The sequence below is a fragment of the Salmo trutta genome, chromosome 4, assembly GCF_901001165.1.
Source record: "Salmo trutta chromosome 4, fSalTru1.1, whole genome shotgun sequence".
Taxonomy (NCBI): domain Eukaryota; kingdom Metazoa; phylum Chordata; class Actinopteri; order Salmoniformes; family Salmonidae; genus Salmo; species Salmo trutta.
In genome coordinates this window covers 54,159,621-54,174,105 of record NC_042960.1, presented here as the reverse complement: position 1 = coordinate 54,174,105, position 14,485 = coordinate 54,159,621, and positions in this window count along the sequence as shown.

The window sequence follows — 14,485 nt, the reverse complement described above, 5'->3', positions numbered from 1 at the left end:
TACAATGTTAGACTTTAACCATTTTTCTTTTTACAATTTTCTTACCTAATCAATTATTTCCCTCTCAATTCTCACCTTAAAACTGCTCACACCATTGATAAGCCCATCTATCCCGTTTTGACTAAATGTTTGCCAAGCAATGAATAATAATAAAAAATATGATAGATAATAGATAACTATGTTATTATTGGGCCTGAGTTTTTTTTGACCTGGTGATATGAACAGGAAAAACTTTAGACCCTAAATAATGTTAATTGATTGCGTGCTATTTTCACTGTGGACACAATATTTATTGACAAAAGCTGAACCTTAACCATAAAACTAAACTTCCTTGGTCTTCTCCACTGAGAGAGGAGGGAAAGAAAAGAGTATGGGATCACAGAGTACAGGATTTTAACAGAGCATGAATGTGGGGGGAGGGGAGGAGGTCTGGCTGCAGAGAGAGCACGAGAGAGACAGAGAGAGCAAGAGAGAGAGAGAGAGAGAGAGAGAGAGAGCATGTGTTGAGAGACGGAGAGGCATATATTGAAGTCTACGTTTGGTGATTAAGACGTTAAGAAAAAGAAAAAAATATATGACTTAATAGCTAGGTAGTTAGATTATATCTTTCTATAAATTACCACAAAAGATACACAGCTTTGGAATGTCAATTACTTTAAATCAACCTCACTTCCCCTAATAAAACAAAACAAAATGTTATTACACTGAAGGGCAATATATATGTAAACTCTAAGCGCATCACACACTATTGGAAATATATGTTTTAATCAGCTTATATGTTTCTTATAGCATGTCTAATAGACAGCTGGTCTTATGTTATTCTAATGGCTGCTTTATAACTAATGTCAGAGGCTCCGCCTTAAACCTTGTCATACAGGGCTCTCCAACCCTGCTCCTGGAAAGCTACCATTCTGTAGGTTTTTGCTCCAACCCTAATCTAGCGCACCTGATTCTAATATTTAGCCGGTTGATAAGCTGAATCAGGTCAGTTACAACTGGGGTTGGAGCGAAACAATAGGGTAGCTCTCCAGGAACAGGGTTGGAGAGCATTGCGTGTAGAAACTACAAACCCTTAAGATCAACCATGAGGCAAGGATGCGATAAGGAATGCTTTGACCAACATCAAATTCAGACTGGCAAATGGGTAGATAGACATGTGATGATGATGTTTATGATGAGGATGATGACAACCATTTGTGTTTGTGGTCCAAGTTGTGGCCAAAGTTTACAGTTGGAAAGCAAAGATTTTGTATGGAAATTAATAAAAGCATCAACTAAATATCTAACTGTCCATTCACTTAGGATAGCCAGGAGAGAGAGAGGGATTGGCTGCCAATAGGAATATATAGGTAAATAATCACAGTGTCCCCTGGGTAGGAGAGCCTCGGCAGCACAGTGCATTAATTAGTCCCAGGGACCATCTGTGGAATGTAATGGGGTTATTGCCTACAAATGCACATATGGGCCATAAATACCTTTACTAACACATTGAACACATTGATGGAAGGCAGGGAGAAAAAACACAGAAAATTATCCCTGCTGTCAAAAAAGGACATCTGATTCACTTATCTGACAGCCACTTGAAAAATCCGGAATTAAGGTATCTATTCATCAAAAATAAAAATTTGAACAGATGGAAACATCTGTTTGAAAATGAATTGGCAGAAGAAAAAAAATATTTTTACACTATTGGGCCCTGGGTAAGAATAGTGCTGTTGTCAGTGTTAGCAATGAGGCTTGTAAGCCCTCCAAGTAGTTTGTATTAACAGCTGGGCCTGACATGGAGAGCATGTACAAGGGCAGCCAGAGTGAAGAGGGAGGGGGTGGAATAAAAAACATGTCTGAAAACCTTTAACTAAAGGATCAAAGACATGAATTCATAGAATATTGGAGTGGATAGTGAACTCCAAGAAATAAAGGTGGAGTGGAATTTGAAACATAAAATGGAGTATTGATTTGAGTTAAGTGTACCTGTAAATGTTGTATCAATAATGTGTGTGCCAGGGAAAAAGACAAGAATGATTTAAAATCACATCATTTAACCATCCGTCATATTGCAATGGTTGTTTATGATTAACAGGTTGCAGAATGGTAGCCTGGCAGCCCCAGATCATGATAATCATATATCATTGTCACTGGAAGAACAAATGGATACCAAAATACTGTATATTTAATATACAATCTTCAAATGCATTAATAGTACAATAGACAAGATAGAACACATTTGGAGCAAGAAACTGACATATTTGCCCTCTTTAAGCCATTCCCTTCATCCTCTCTGTAATTAACCCCAGATGCACGTAGAAAAATTAGCATATATTTTGCACATTGGTGCTAATCGGTCATATATTTGGGCACATGTATGAAATATTCAAATGTATACAAATCTTTGAATATAGACCAATTCATGTAAGTAATAATTATGTACTAAGTGTACAAATTATGCAATATTAGATGTATTTATCAAATTAATTATGTAAAGAACAGAAACAAATAAACAAAGGGGGATTCACCACTCCTGGGAGAACAAGGAAGAAAGCATTGTGGGCCAATATTCTCTTTGTTCCATTTTACACTGAACAAATGGCAGCATTTACCTTTCCTCTTTATGTTTTGTGGTTTGGTGCTACCTGTCTCAACAGTCTCTTACATCTTTTTTCAAATCCAGCCCTCTTCCCCAGCATCCTCTCTGTTCAGTCTATAGAAAGCCACTCATGCAAACTACATCACCAGGTTATATCACACAGCAGTGAGACAAGCTGCTCACTACACTGAGCCCCTAACAGTCAATGACTGCGTAATGGTAGAGGCTTTGGATTGGTTGTGGGGGAAGGGCAGAGGTGCATAGGGTTCTGATCACACAAGAAACTAGGCCAAGACCGACAACACTTCAAACCCTAGCCCCTCCCATCACTGCAACTTGTTACAGGATCAAGACAATCCCTTGAGAGAATGTCATTAACCAGACATAAAAAAAGCATTTGGTCCACAACACGTGTGTCTAGAGAATAAACCTTATGTATTTGGGCAATGATTCATATTTCCGTACCCCTTGAAAGCATTGCTCCAATGAAAGGGGCTGAAGGTAGCAGGGGATAGATTGATAGCGTTGGCTGGATGCCTGTATTTTGAGTCTATCTCTGCAGAAGGAAAGGGGGAGGGGAGGAGGACCTATCTGTTGTGCTCTCTGTACTCATGGTAAACTGACCCCCACAGAGCAGAAACTATCCAAGCTCAGATGCCCACCTGTGTAATATCAGCAAGGTGCACAGGGAAGAGTGCTACAAGCTACAAGGTCAGCTAGCTATGAGGAAAGACAAGTTTAAGACTGTATGTGATGTGAAGACACCTCAAATTCAAATAGTTTGTAGATAACCTCATGGTACACAAAGTATCCTCATGGTACACAAAGAATAAGTTAAATGTGAACCCAAATGTGTTCTGTATTATACTTCCAATAAAGTATATTGCATTTGACTGAAACTATAATTCCCGCAGAGCTTTTTGGATTGGCTTTAAAATTAATCTCACAACATCCCAAAGCTAAAATGAACATAATGCTGTATGTCACAGACAAAAACAAATCAACTGTGTATTTACAAAGCCCAACAAACCCTACTGTCCCATTTTAACATGAGGTGGTTTCCTGACCACTACCTTTCTCTTGTGATTTTTGACACCCCTCCTGCCATCTTGAAATCCCATTATTGCGCAGTAATTCCATGGGTAGCCCCTGTTCTGCAACCCACGCTTCAGGTACGGTGAACAGAACACTGTCAGGCAGGCACATTAGAACCCCCACCACGGAATAGACTTGCAGTCCCATAAGCGAGAAGGAGAGCAAAAATGTGGTAGTGCAACAAAAGACAGAGAAAGAGAGACAGAGACAGAGACAGAGACAGAGAGAGAGAGAGAGAGAGAGAGAGACAGAGAGAGAGACAGAGAGAGAGAGAGAGAGAGAGAGACAGAGAGAGAGAGGTCCCTGGCAATATCAACACTTACCAATCTTTGGTCGCTTGACATTTTGTAAATATAATGTAATAGTCACATACTGAGTAGGAAGTGTGGGAGGGCAAAGTCATATGATTACAATCAGATCAAGGTTTGAATTGACTCTAAATCAATTGGAGCAGGCATGTCAGGCAGATCCAGGACAGGAGGAGGAAAAGAGGGAAAGAAAGGGAGATAGATGGGAGCGGGTGGGGGAGGGAGACAGAGATTGTTGGTGTCTTGGGAGCACTGGAACAACAATAACAGCAGTGTGTGTGTGCGTGTCTGTGTGAGTGAGTGCCTGCGTGTGTGTGTTTGTGTGTGCATGTGTCTGAGCAAGAGCATAGAAGAGGGGGGTGTTATTGCTTGCAAACGTGATGAAATGACATCTCCTCTACTCCACAACACAGCTGCTGCAGCAGTAGAACACATTCTGCTAAGATACCTGACCTTTTTCTGTTTTCTCCCTGACACACATCAGGTCATAAGTGTGTTTATCAGTGTGTTCGAATCTGCTTCAGTATGTCTAACGTTCTCCCGTTACACTGATGCTCTATTGTTTAACACAACCCTTTCTGTTCAAAACATGATCTCTCTTTAGGTAAAAATGACATCAGCAAAATATAACAATAATGCCTATATTTCTTTATTTTGAAAAGAATCAAGTACATATTGCTATTCTCCCAAAATGTGTGTGACTTATATCTACCATTTTGTTATTGGATGAAATGATTAGGATCATTTTTAAGCGTATGACCCCAGGTAATAACTTTGATTTCTAAAGTTAGGAATGTAAGAAATTCAGGTATTGGACCCTCTTTCATTATATCTCTATATTCTTCCATCCTTTTTTTGCATCCCCTCCCCCTTTCTTTGCAGATTAGAATTAATTAGCAATCAAAGAGCCTCCAGAGAGCTCAGGCTCTTAATTACCTCCTCATTTGCATTTTTGCATATTAATGACTGCAGAGTTTTGGTGGGGTTTTTGCCGCAGTGGTTTAAATGCACCTCAGTCCTCTCCTCTAGGGAGGGGAATGGCCAGCGGCGAGGCTCCAAGCCTCCCCCGTCCCCCAAAATACTTCCTGGTGGGAGTTGGCCAGAGTGGGGGTAGATGCAGAGGAGGGTGGCAGGGTTCAGTGGTCAAGGGTCACTGTCCCTGATCAACATAAGAAAGAACACATGTCTTCTGTGTGTGCTCATTGTGAAAACAGCAGGGTGCCCAACTACCTCAGGTTATAACGAAGACGACACACACCCACCCACACACACACACACACACACACACACACACACACACACACACACACAAAGTGGTGTCACCAGAGACGGTAGACAACAGCTCCCAGGCATCTCTTACCCCCCAGTGTTACTGTGCGTCTTATCCAATATGTTTAGACTACAACACATGGGCCTAAACCTGGAAAATAACACCACATCCTACTGTGTCGGAGATACCGAACACATTTATTCATTGTGTCAAGCCTAAAGACATTCTGCACTTCACTGTAGTCGTGTATAATGTAGGTGTTCTCCATTCATGATGTTTTGTTGTTTGAAAATAGATTATGTTAGCTTCAAGTATTCCCCAAAAATACTAGATTCATTATACTCAAACATGCACAAATAGACGTTATCTCAGTGAAGATGAAGAATAAGTGGAGATTTGGACTCTTTCCCGACAGTATGCCTTCTCATCACAGGTTGAGGCTAGGAAACATTTATAACCACATGGATAACACACGAGAGAGCACCCGCACACACACCATTTGTGAGAATATGTAACTCACACAGTGGACTCTTAGTCTGCTTAACTGTCATTAGTGGAGCATTAGATGTGGGTGTGTGTGTGTGGGGGGGGGGGGGGGGCAGGCTGAGCAGGGCCTGGAGTGAGGGGAGTGGAGGGAGCCGTCACGTGACTCCGTTCACCCCACAGGACACCCTGAGGGAATCAGACGTGCGCACACACACACACACACACACACACATACACACACGACTGTGTAAGTGGACAGGCAGAGTACAAGACCTTAGCAAAAATGGAGGAATTAAAGTTAAGAGTCAAAGTGCACACATTTCAGAATACGTAAGAAAGCATCAAGAAACATAATGGTGGTGTGTTCAGGTATTTGATTAAGTGGGTAAAAAATATAGTACTGTACTTGAATGTTCAGCATGGTCTGCTTAGCGTCTATAGCTAACCATGTGTATTGGACCAATAAACATTTATTTGATTTGATGGCTGGGCCGGCTTCCGCTGTGGTGGATTCAGCAGAATGAATAGCAGCAAGTTTGTGTGTGCAGTAGCAAGTTACTACTGGGATGTAGCTTCAGTATTCAGGTCATTCTAGAAAGGATACTGCCATCTTGAGGCGGAACTGATGTCCTGAGTACTACATGTGGAAAATATATAGTTGAGGTGGGAGCTCTTAATAACAGAATATCCTATTCATTTTTCAATTGCTTTGGTGCATTTTTCAAAAGTATGCTGTACATTTTCACAACTCCAAGTACAAAACCCAAAACAGATCCTGTATGCTCTCGTTGGCTGGCCCTCGCTTCATACTCGTCGCTAAACCCACTGGCTCCAGGTCATCTACAAGTCTCTGCTAGGTAAAGCCCTGCCTTATCTCAGCTCACTGGTCACCATAGCAGCACCCACCCATAGCACGCGCTTCAGCAGGTATATCTCACTGGTCACCCCCAAAGCCAATTCTTCCTTTGGCCGCCTCTCCTTGCAGAGCCAATGACTGGAACGAACTGCAAAAATCTCTGAAGCCGGAGACTCTTACCTCCCTCACTTGTTTTAAGCACCAGCTGTCAGAGCAGCTCACAGATCCCTGCACCTGTACATGGCTCATCTGTAAATAGCCCATCCAATCTACCTCATCCCCATACTGTATTTATTTATGTATCTTTCTCCTTTGCACCCCAGTATCTCTACTTGCACATTCATCTTCTGCACACCCTACCATTCCAGTGTTTAATTGCTATATTGTAATTACTTTACCACCATGGCCTATTTATTGCCTTACCTCTCTTATCCTACCTCATTTGCACATGCTGTATATAGATTTTTCTACTGTATTATTGACTGTATGTTTGTTTATGCCATGTGTAACTCTGTGTTGTTGTATGTGTCGAACTGCTTTGCTTTATCTTGGCCAGGTCGCAATTGTAAATGAGAACATGTTCTCAACTAGCCTACCTGGTTAAATAAAGGTGAAATAAATAAATAATAAAAAAAAGGCAGTTGTTTAAAAACTCTAAGCATATTTTCAATTGACTAAGTACAAACAAAATCATACAATCACTTTTTCACCTAACTTAACCTCTACGGGATCAGTGTCCGGTTGAGCTAACATAGGCTAATGTGACTACCATGAGGTTGTAAGTAACAAGAACATTTCCCATGACATAGACATATCTGATATGGGCAGAAAGTTAAAATTCTTGTTAATCTAACTGCACTGTCCAATTTACAGTAGCTATTACAGTGAAATAATACAATGCTATTGTTTGAGGAGAGTGCACAGTTATGAACTTGAACATGTAGTCATAAACCAATTAGGCACATTTGGGCAGTCTTGATACAACATTTTGAACAGAAATGCAATGGTTCATTGAATCAGTCTAAAACGTTGCACATACACTACTGCCATCTAGTGGCCAAAATCTAAATGGTGCCTAACCTGGAATAGTATATTATGGCCTTTCTCTTGCATTATCTTTTACCAGATCTAATGTGTTATATTCTCCTAAATTAATTCACATTTCCACAAATTTTAAAGTGTTTCCTTTCAAATGGTATCAAGAATATGCATATCTTTGCTTCAGTTCCTGAGCAACAGGCAGTTAGATTTGGGTATGTGATTTTAGGCGAAAATTGAAGAAAAAAAAAAGAGTCCAATCCTTAATTAATCAGTGTTTCGTCTAGAAATACGTTTCACATTGCAATACATTTTCATATAAAATGATGACCTTTTACAATGCAATGCTCATTTTACTTTTGATATTATTCTCTTCTCATTTGTTAAAATAAATGTTACTATTACTTAACTGCTTGGGGACCCTATTTTAAACCGGTTTGTGTACTAAAGATTTTGAGAACTACATAATGAAAATGTAGGTCTGTAAAGTAGAAACATATAAAGTGTGATATATATACTGTAATGTTCTATTATGATGATTATTATAATTTTACTTCACAGTAAATTAAAATAAATCTTATATTGACAAGGTCAGAGATGTACTGTCTGTAACAATGCATCCCCAATACAGTAAATATGTATCCAAAATGAAGTTCCTGGGGTGGGATTCACACTGCTTTACTATAAAATTGCATTGGCCAATACAGTACTGTAATGCCGTAATATACACCATTTACATAGCAGATGCTTTAAGTGTGAATCCCACCCCAGCAACTTCATTTTAGATACATGTTTACTGTATAAGGGATGCATTGTTACATGAAGTTGTCACGACTTCCGCCGAAGTCGGGTCCTTTCCTTTTTCGGGCGGCGCTCGGTGGTCGGCGTTGCTGGTCTTCTAGCCATCATCGATCCAGTTTTCATTTTCCATGTGTTTTGTCTTGTTTTTCCTCACACCTGGTTTCAATTCCCTCAATTACTTGTTGTGTATTTAACCCTCTGTTCCCCCCATGTCTTTGTGTGGGATTGTTTATTGTAGTGCTTGTGCACGTTCCCCGTGAGAGCACAACGGGTTATTTGTGTGCCCATTTATCTTGTTGTTCTGGATGCCGTTGGTTTTGCTTAATAAATCTCTGGTTATTACCCAGTTCTGCTCTCCTGCGCCTGACTTCTCTGCCGCCAATTACGCACCCCGCTACAGAAGTGCATATCTGATCTTGTCAATATCCGTTTTTTTTTTTAAAACTTACTGTGAATTAAAATAATAGTCATCACCAAAATAGTACATTACTATATATACACAGTACCAGTCAAGTTTGGACACACCTACTCATTCAAGGGTTTTTCTTAATTTTTTACTATTTTCTACATTGTAGAATAACAGCGAAGACATCAAAACTATGAAGTAACACATATGGAATCACTTAGTTACCAAAAAAGTGTTAAACAAATCAAAATATATTTTAGATTCTTCAAAGTAGCCACCCTTTGCCTTGATGACAGCTTTGCACACTCTTGGCATTCTCTCAACCAGCTTCACCTGGAATGCTTTTCAACAGGCTTGGAGTTCCCACATATGCTGAGCACTTGGTTGCTTTTCCTTCATTCTGCGGTCCAACTCATCCCAAACCATCTCAATTTGGTTGAGGTCAGGTGATTGTGGAGACCAGGTCAGCTGATGCAGCACTCCATCACTCTCCTTCTTGGTCAAATAGCCCTTACACAGCCTGGAGGTGTGTTGGGTCATTGTCCTGTTGAAAAACAAATGATAGTCCCACTAAGCACAAACCAGATGGGGTGGTTTATCGCTGTAGAATGCTGTGGTAGCTTATCTGGTTAAGCTGGTCAAGCCATGCTGGTTAATCTGTCTTTAGGCACTGTATATACAGTGACTTCAGAAAGTATTCAGACCCCTTGAGTTTTTCCACATTTTGTTAGGTTGCAGCCTCATCCAAAAATTGATTAAATAGTTTTTTTCCCTCGTCAATCTACACACAAGACCCCATAATGACAAAGCAAAAACAGTTTAGAAATGTTTGCTGATTTATAAAAAAACAACTAAAATATCACATTTACATAAGTATTCAGACCCTTTACTCAGTACTTTGTTGAAACACCTTTGGCAGCGATTACAGCCTTGAATCTTATTGAGTATTACACTACAAGCTTGGCACACCTGTATTTGGGGAGTTTCTCCCATTCTTCACTGCAGATCCTCTCAAGCTCTGTCAGGTTGGATGGGGAGCGTTGCTGCACAGCTATTTTCAGGTCTCACAAGAGATGTTCGATTGGGTTCAAGTCTGGGCTCTGGCTGGGCATTCAGAGACTTGTCCCGAAGCCACTCCTGCATTGTCTTGGCTGTGTGCTTATGGTCATTGTCCTGTTGGAAGGTGAACCTTCTCCCCAGTCTGAGGTCCTGATCGCTCTGGAGCAGGTTTTCATTAAGGATCTCTCTGTACTTTGCTCCATTAATTTTTGCCTTGATCCTGACTAGTATCCCAGTCCCTGCAGCTGGAAAACATCCCAACAGCATGATGCTGCCACCACCATGCTTCACCGTACGGATGGTGCCAGGTTTCCTCCAGACGTGAAGCTTGGCATTCAGGCCAAAGACTTCAATCTTGGTTTTATCAGATCAGAGAATCTTGTTTCTCATGGTCTGAGAGTCTTTAGGTGCCTTTTGGCTAATTCCAAGCGAGCTGTCATGTGCCTTTTACTGAGGAGTGGCTTACGTCTGGCCACTCTACCAAAAGGCCTGATTGGTGGAATGCTGCAGAGATTGTTGTCCTTCTGGAAGGTTCTCCCATCTCCGCAGAGGAACTCTAGAGCTCTGTCAGAGTGACCATCGGGTCCTTGGTCACCTCCCTGACCAATGACCTTCTCTCCCGATTGCTCAGTTTGGCTGGGCGGCCAGCTCTAGGAAGAGTTTTGGTGGTTCCAAACTTATTCCATTTAAGAATGATGGAGGCCACTGTGTTCAATTGAGTGATTATCAATTAAGAGCTTACAGATTAAGTAATAAAATGTATTTTAACAAATGAGAAAAGAATCATAACAAAAGTAATGTGAGCATTGCATTGTAAAAGGCAATGACTTTCTTTGAACATGTATTGCAATGTGAAAACTGTATTTGTAGATGAATTTTGTACTAAGAGTTGTGAAAATTGACCACATACTTGTGAAAATTGCACAAAAGCGATTGAAAAAAACAAACTTGTTAAAAGAAGAAAATGTTTTGAGATCATAGTTTTGTGCTCATGGTATTCCACAGTAAATATATATTTTGGATCAATAGTGAAACAGTTTTGAATATGAGACTTGCTGCATTACAAGTGTTACCAGTTTGGAGTTTTGTACTAAGAGTTTTAAAAATTCATAACATACGTGTGAAAATAGCACCAAAGCGATTGAAAAATACTGTAAAAGATCGCAATAAATTCTCAGATATTACATTGATAGATTAAGATACATGTGTAATTTATAATATTCTTAATTATAACAAATTCACACAGGTTGGATTGCTGTATTTTTCAGTGGGATGATTTTAAAGTGAAGCAGATTTAGACTAAATATTGAAATGCAAAACATTGTGAATGTACAAATACATATTCATTAACTATGCAAACTATTGCAGTACTATTAGCTGTTTTTAGATAATATTTGATGAGAAACGTATACTTGGGAAGGCTATTTGATGTGGTTTTAGTGTGTGGGCAAAAGAAGAGAGACAGAAACCATTAGCCTGACATTCGAAATGACAATCGCCAGAAGCTTGCTCTTGAATGCATTTGCTAGTGTCCATTCTTAGTTATAAACAAACATGTGCATGCAGACAAAAAAGTCACAACCATTGTTTTTTTTTAATAGAAAGATTGTTGTTTCGTTCAACCAAGGACGCCAGACATTTTGGGATATATTACAAAGAGGAAAACAGAACAAAACAAATGGAATTATATGGTTTAGACGGTGTGGATTTAGTGGTCTCATATACAATACAATTTATTTTTGTAGCCAAAAGTGCAAATTCTCCAGAACCACCTATCCCCTGCATAGCCCTGCATAGCTTCCAAAATACACTGACAATGTTAATGAAAATTCATTTTCTGAAGAGGACAGGGTTTTTAGCATCCAAGCCTGACAGACAGGGAATACTCTGCTGCCCCCAATGCCCCAGCGTTTTAAACTAGAATGGATGGTTAGTGATTTTTACAGTTAGAAATCAATCTACAATGGATAGTCAATTTCTTCTCCCTCACACTTCTGCATACTACTCTATTTTGCTAAAACAAATTTGGATTTGACTGAAAAATCTATGTGAAGGCCAAAACCTTAACTCCAAAGAAAAACTGCACAATAATTTGGTCGTTCCTATTTTCATGTCTCAGAATGATTTGAGGATACCAGATCCAGCAATTTACTCTAGCTACACAAGGGGCACTATTGTACAGCAATGAGACACCACATACATTAATGAACCAGTATGTGTAAGTGACGTGAGAGATAAAAATAAATCAGCTTTAAACCTACAAAGTACTGCATGTTTGACATTAAGTAGAACAACCCAGTTAGCCTTCTCAGAAAGCTTCTCAACTGTTATGGAAGTTTCTGTGCAGCGCAACTCTCCCAATGAGATTATATGACTTGTTTTCCAAAGAGATTGTATGTGGAGATGAAGGAGACCTTGCCTTAAAACCCTTTCACTCCGAGTGTATCCCCACTGAGCTGCATCTATTAGCTGAGACTGTGTGTGTGCCAGAGGTGTATGTATGGCCTAGTGGGGCGGTAGCTCGAATGGACTTCAACCCAAATATCAAATATTCAAGTTCTCATTTTCATGTAGCTTTGCATTTAAATAATAATCCATAATGAAATAAAAATATCAACAAGAATAAACAATAATAACAATAGTAATAACCCCCAAAAAACAGCAAACAATATTCTGGATGGCCTTTCGCAAAGTGCTTTGTTACAATCGCAGAAGCTGAGACATTCAGGCAGTTGGACGGCCAAGCCTGGAGAGGCCAAGCTCACTGCCTGTCTGTCAGACAGGGGGTGGTAGGAGGTGGAATGGACAGATTGAAACACTCGGCTGTAAAACGCTGACTGTTCCTCTCCCTCTATCCCCTCCGTCTCCCCACGCCAAGACTCAGAAGCGGGAATTACAGTATGAAGTTATGGAATGTATCCTCTATTGGTTGGTGGCTTTAAACCACAAGTGAGTCTCTATTTCTCTCCCTCTCTCCCTCCCTCCCTCTCTCCCTCTCTCAGCTTCCCCTGCTGAGGGCCTGTGATCTCTAATCAAAGGCCTGTCTTTAGAGATATGGAAACCAGGGTCTGGAGAGAGAACCCACCCTTCTCCCCTCCCTCTGTGCTTCTCATACCCAGATCCTTTTATACATGTTTTAACCTGATTAACACAGACTTCTGAGCACTCTCCCTCCCACAGACAAGCCATTGAATGAACATTAGGTAAAGCAATAGGGGTCACAGTCACATGGCAATGGGGAACCAACTGTTTCCGCGCTCTGCGTTCTGGGAACCATTTCGTTAAACATTGGTACAATTTGGCAATGTTACTGGGGTCAAACCACAAACTGAACAGAAACAGAAATTGAAACGCAATGCATTGCAGTGTTGCTTTCCACCTGAGAAGCACTAACAGAAAAGTAGATAATCAACATTCCCCTGTAATTTCCCCATCACCAGTTCTGTGACTCCCCTACACCGTCCACCATTTTGCTACATCATATAATTCCCAGTGAAACACAACAAGATGGGGCAACCTGAACCATTGCACAGCACAACTTCCCTGATCTGGTCTCTCCCACTTTTTGCAAACCATTGTACCCCACTGAAGTAGATAGCGACTCCTACAGTAAACTGGCCGACCAACCAGCCAATAGCCTCTGATAGGCCCCAGGGATGGCTGTGCCAGTGCCAGAGCCACGCTGTGCATTGTGCCATACTACATATGTCATCCTCAGCTTGCTGTGCTTTACCAGCCTGGGCATTCAGGTGTGCAGCACCACTAACAAAACATATCCTCCACCACCATTACCCACTCCTGTTCTATGATTATTAGTTATAATTGTTATCAAATGTTTTGCGTAGTTTTTAATGCTTTCAGACATGTTCTTTTCTTTTTCTTAATAAATTAGGAACAAAACATAAGGACGATTTGGATAAACACAAACAATAAGTATTTTCTTGAAGGAGTTGTGAGACACCTTCTCAGTGTAGCGTGTGTCAGAGTAACAGGGGTCAGGGGCTGAGCCTGGGAGGTCTCACCAGGGGTGGGACCATGGGAACATAGGGCAACGAAGTAGCAGAGAACTACACCACAACATCAACCAGTAGAACAATTAGTTCATAGGTCCACCTTTTCTTACATTTATAAGTAAGTCATAGTAGTTTGGTCAAACAATACAGTGGGAGTTTGATTGAGAGTGGCTCACCAGAGATTTTCAGCCACACTCCTCAACATCCACGTTTAAACTAACCATTAGGAAGTTATATTAAGGTGTTCTACAATTAGAACGAGGGAGGGGTTCTTCCATTCCTTCTGTTTTAAGTCACGTTCTCACCCATGTCCCATGTTCACCTGGTGAGACAGACAGACAGAGCCCCAGCCCCAGACTGCTACTGGACCCATTAAACAAAGCTTAGCCCTCAGACAAGGCCACAGAGTCCCAGAGAACACTCACTCTACCTAAAGGACACCTGAATTTATCTAGACACTGCTGCGGAACACACTGCTCAGAGGGTTGTCATACTACCTTCCAAAGGCAGCTATAGAAGTTATATATAGGGTCTGAATGTTTACAACATTTCAAACATGGAGGGAGAGT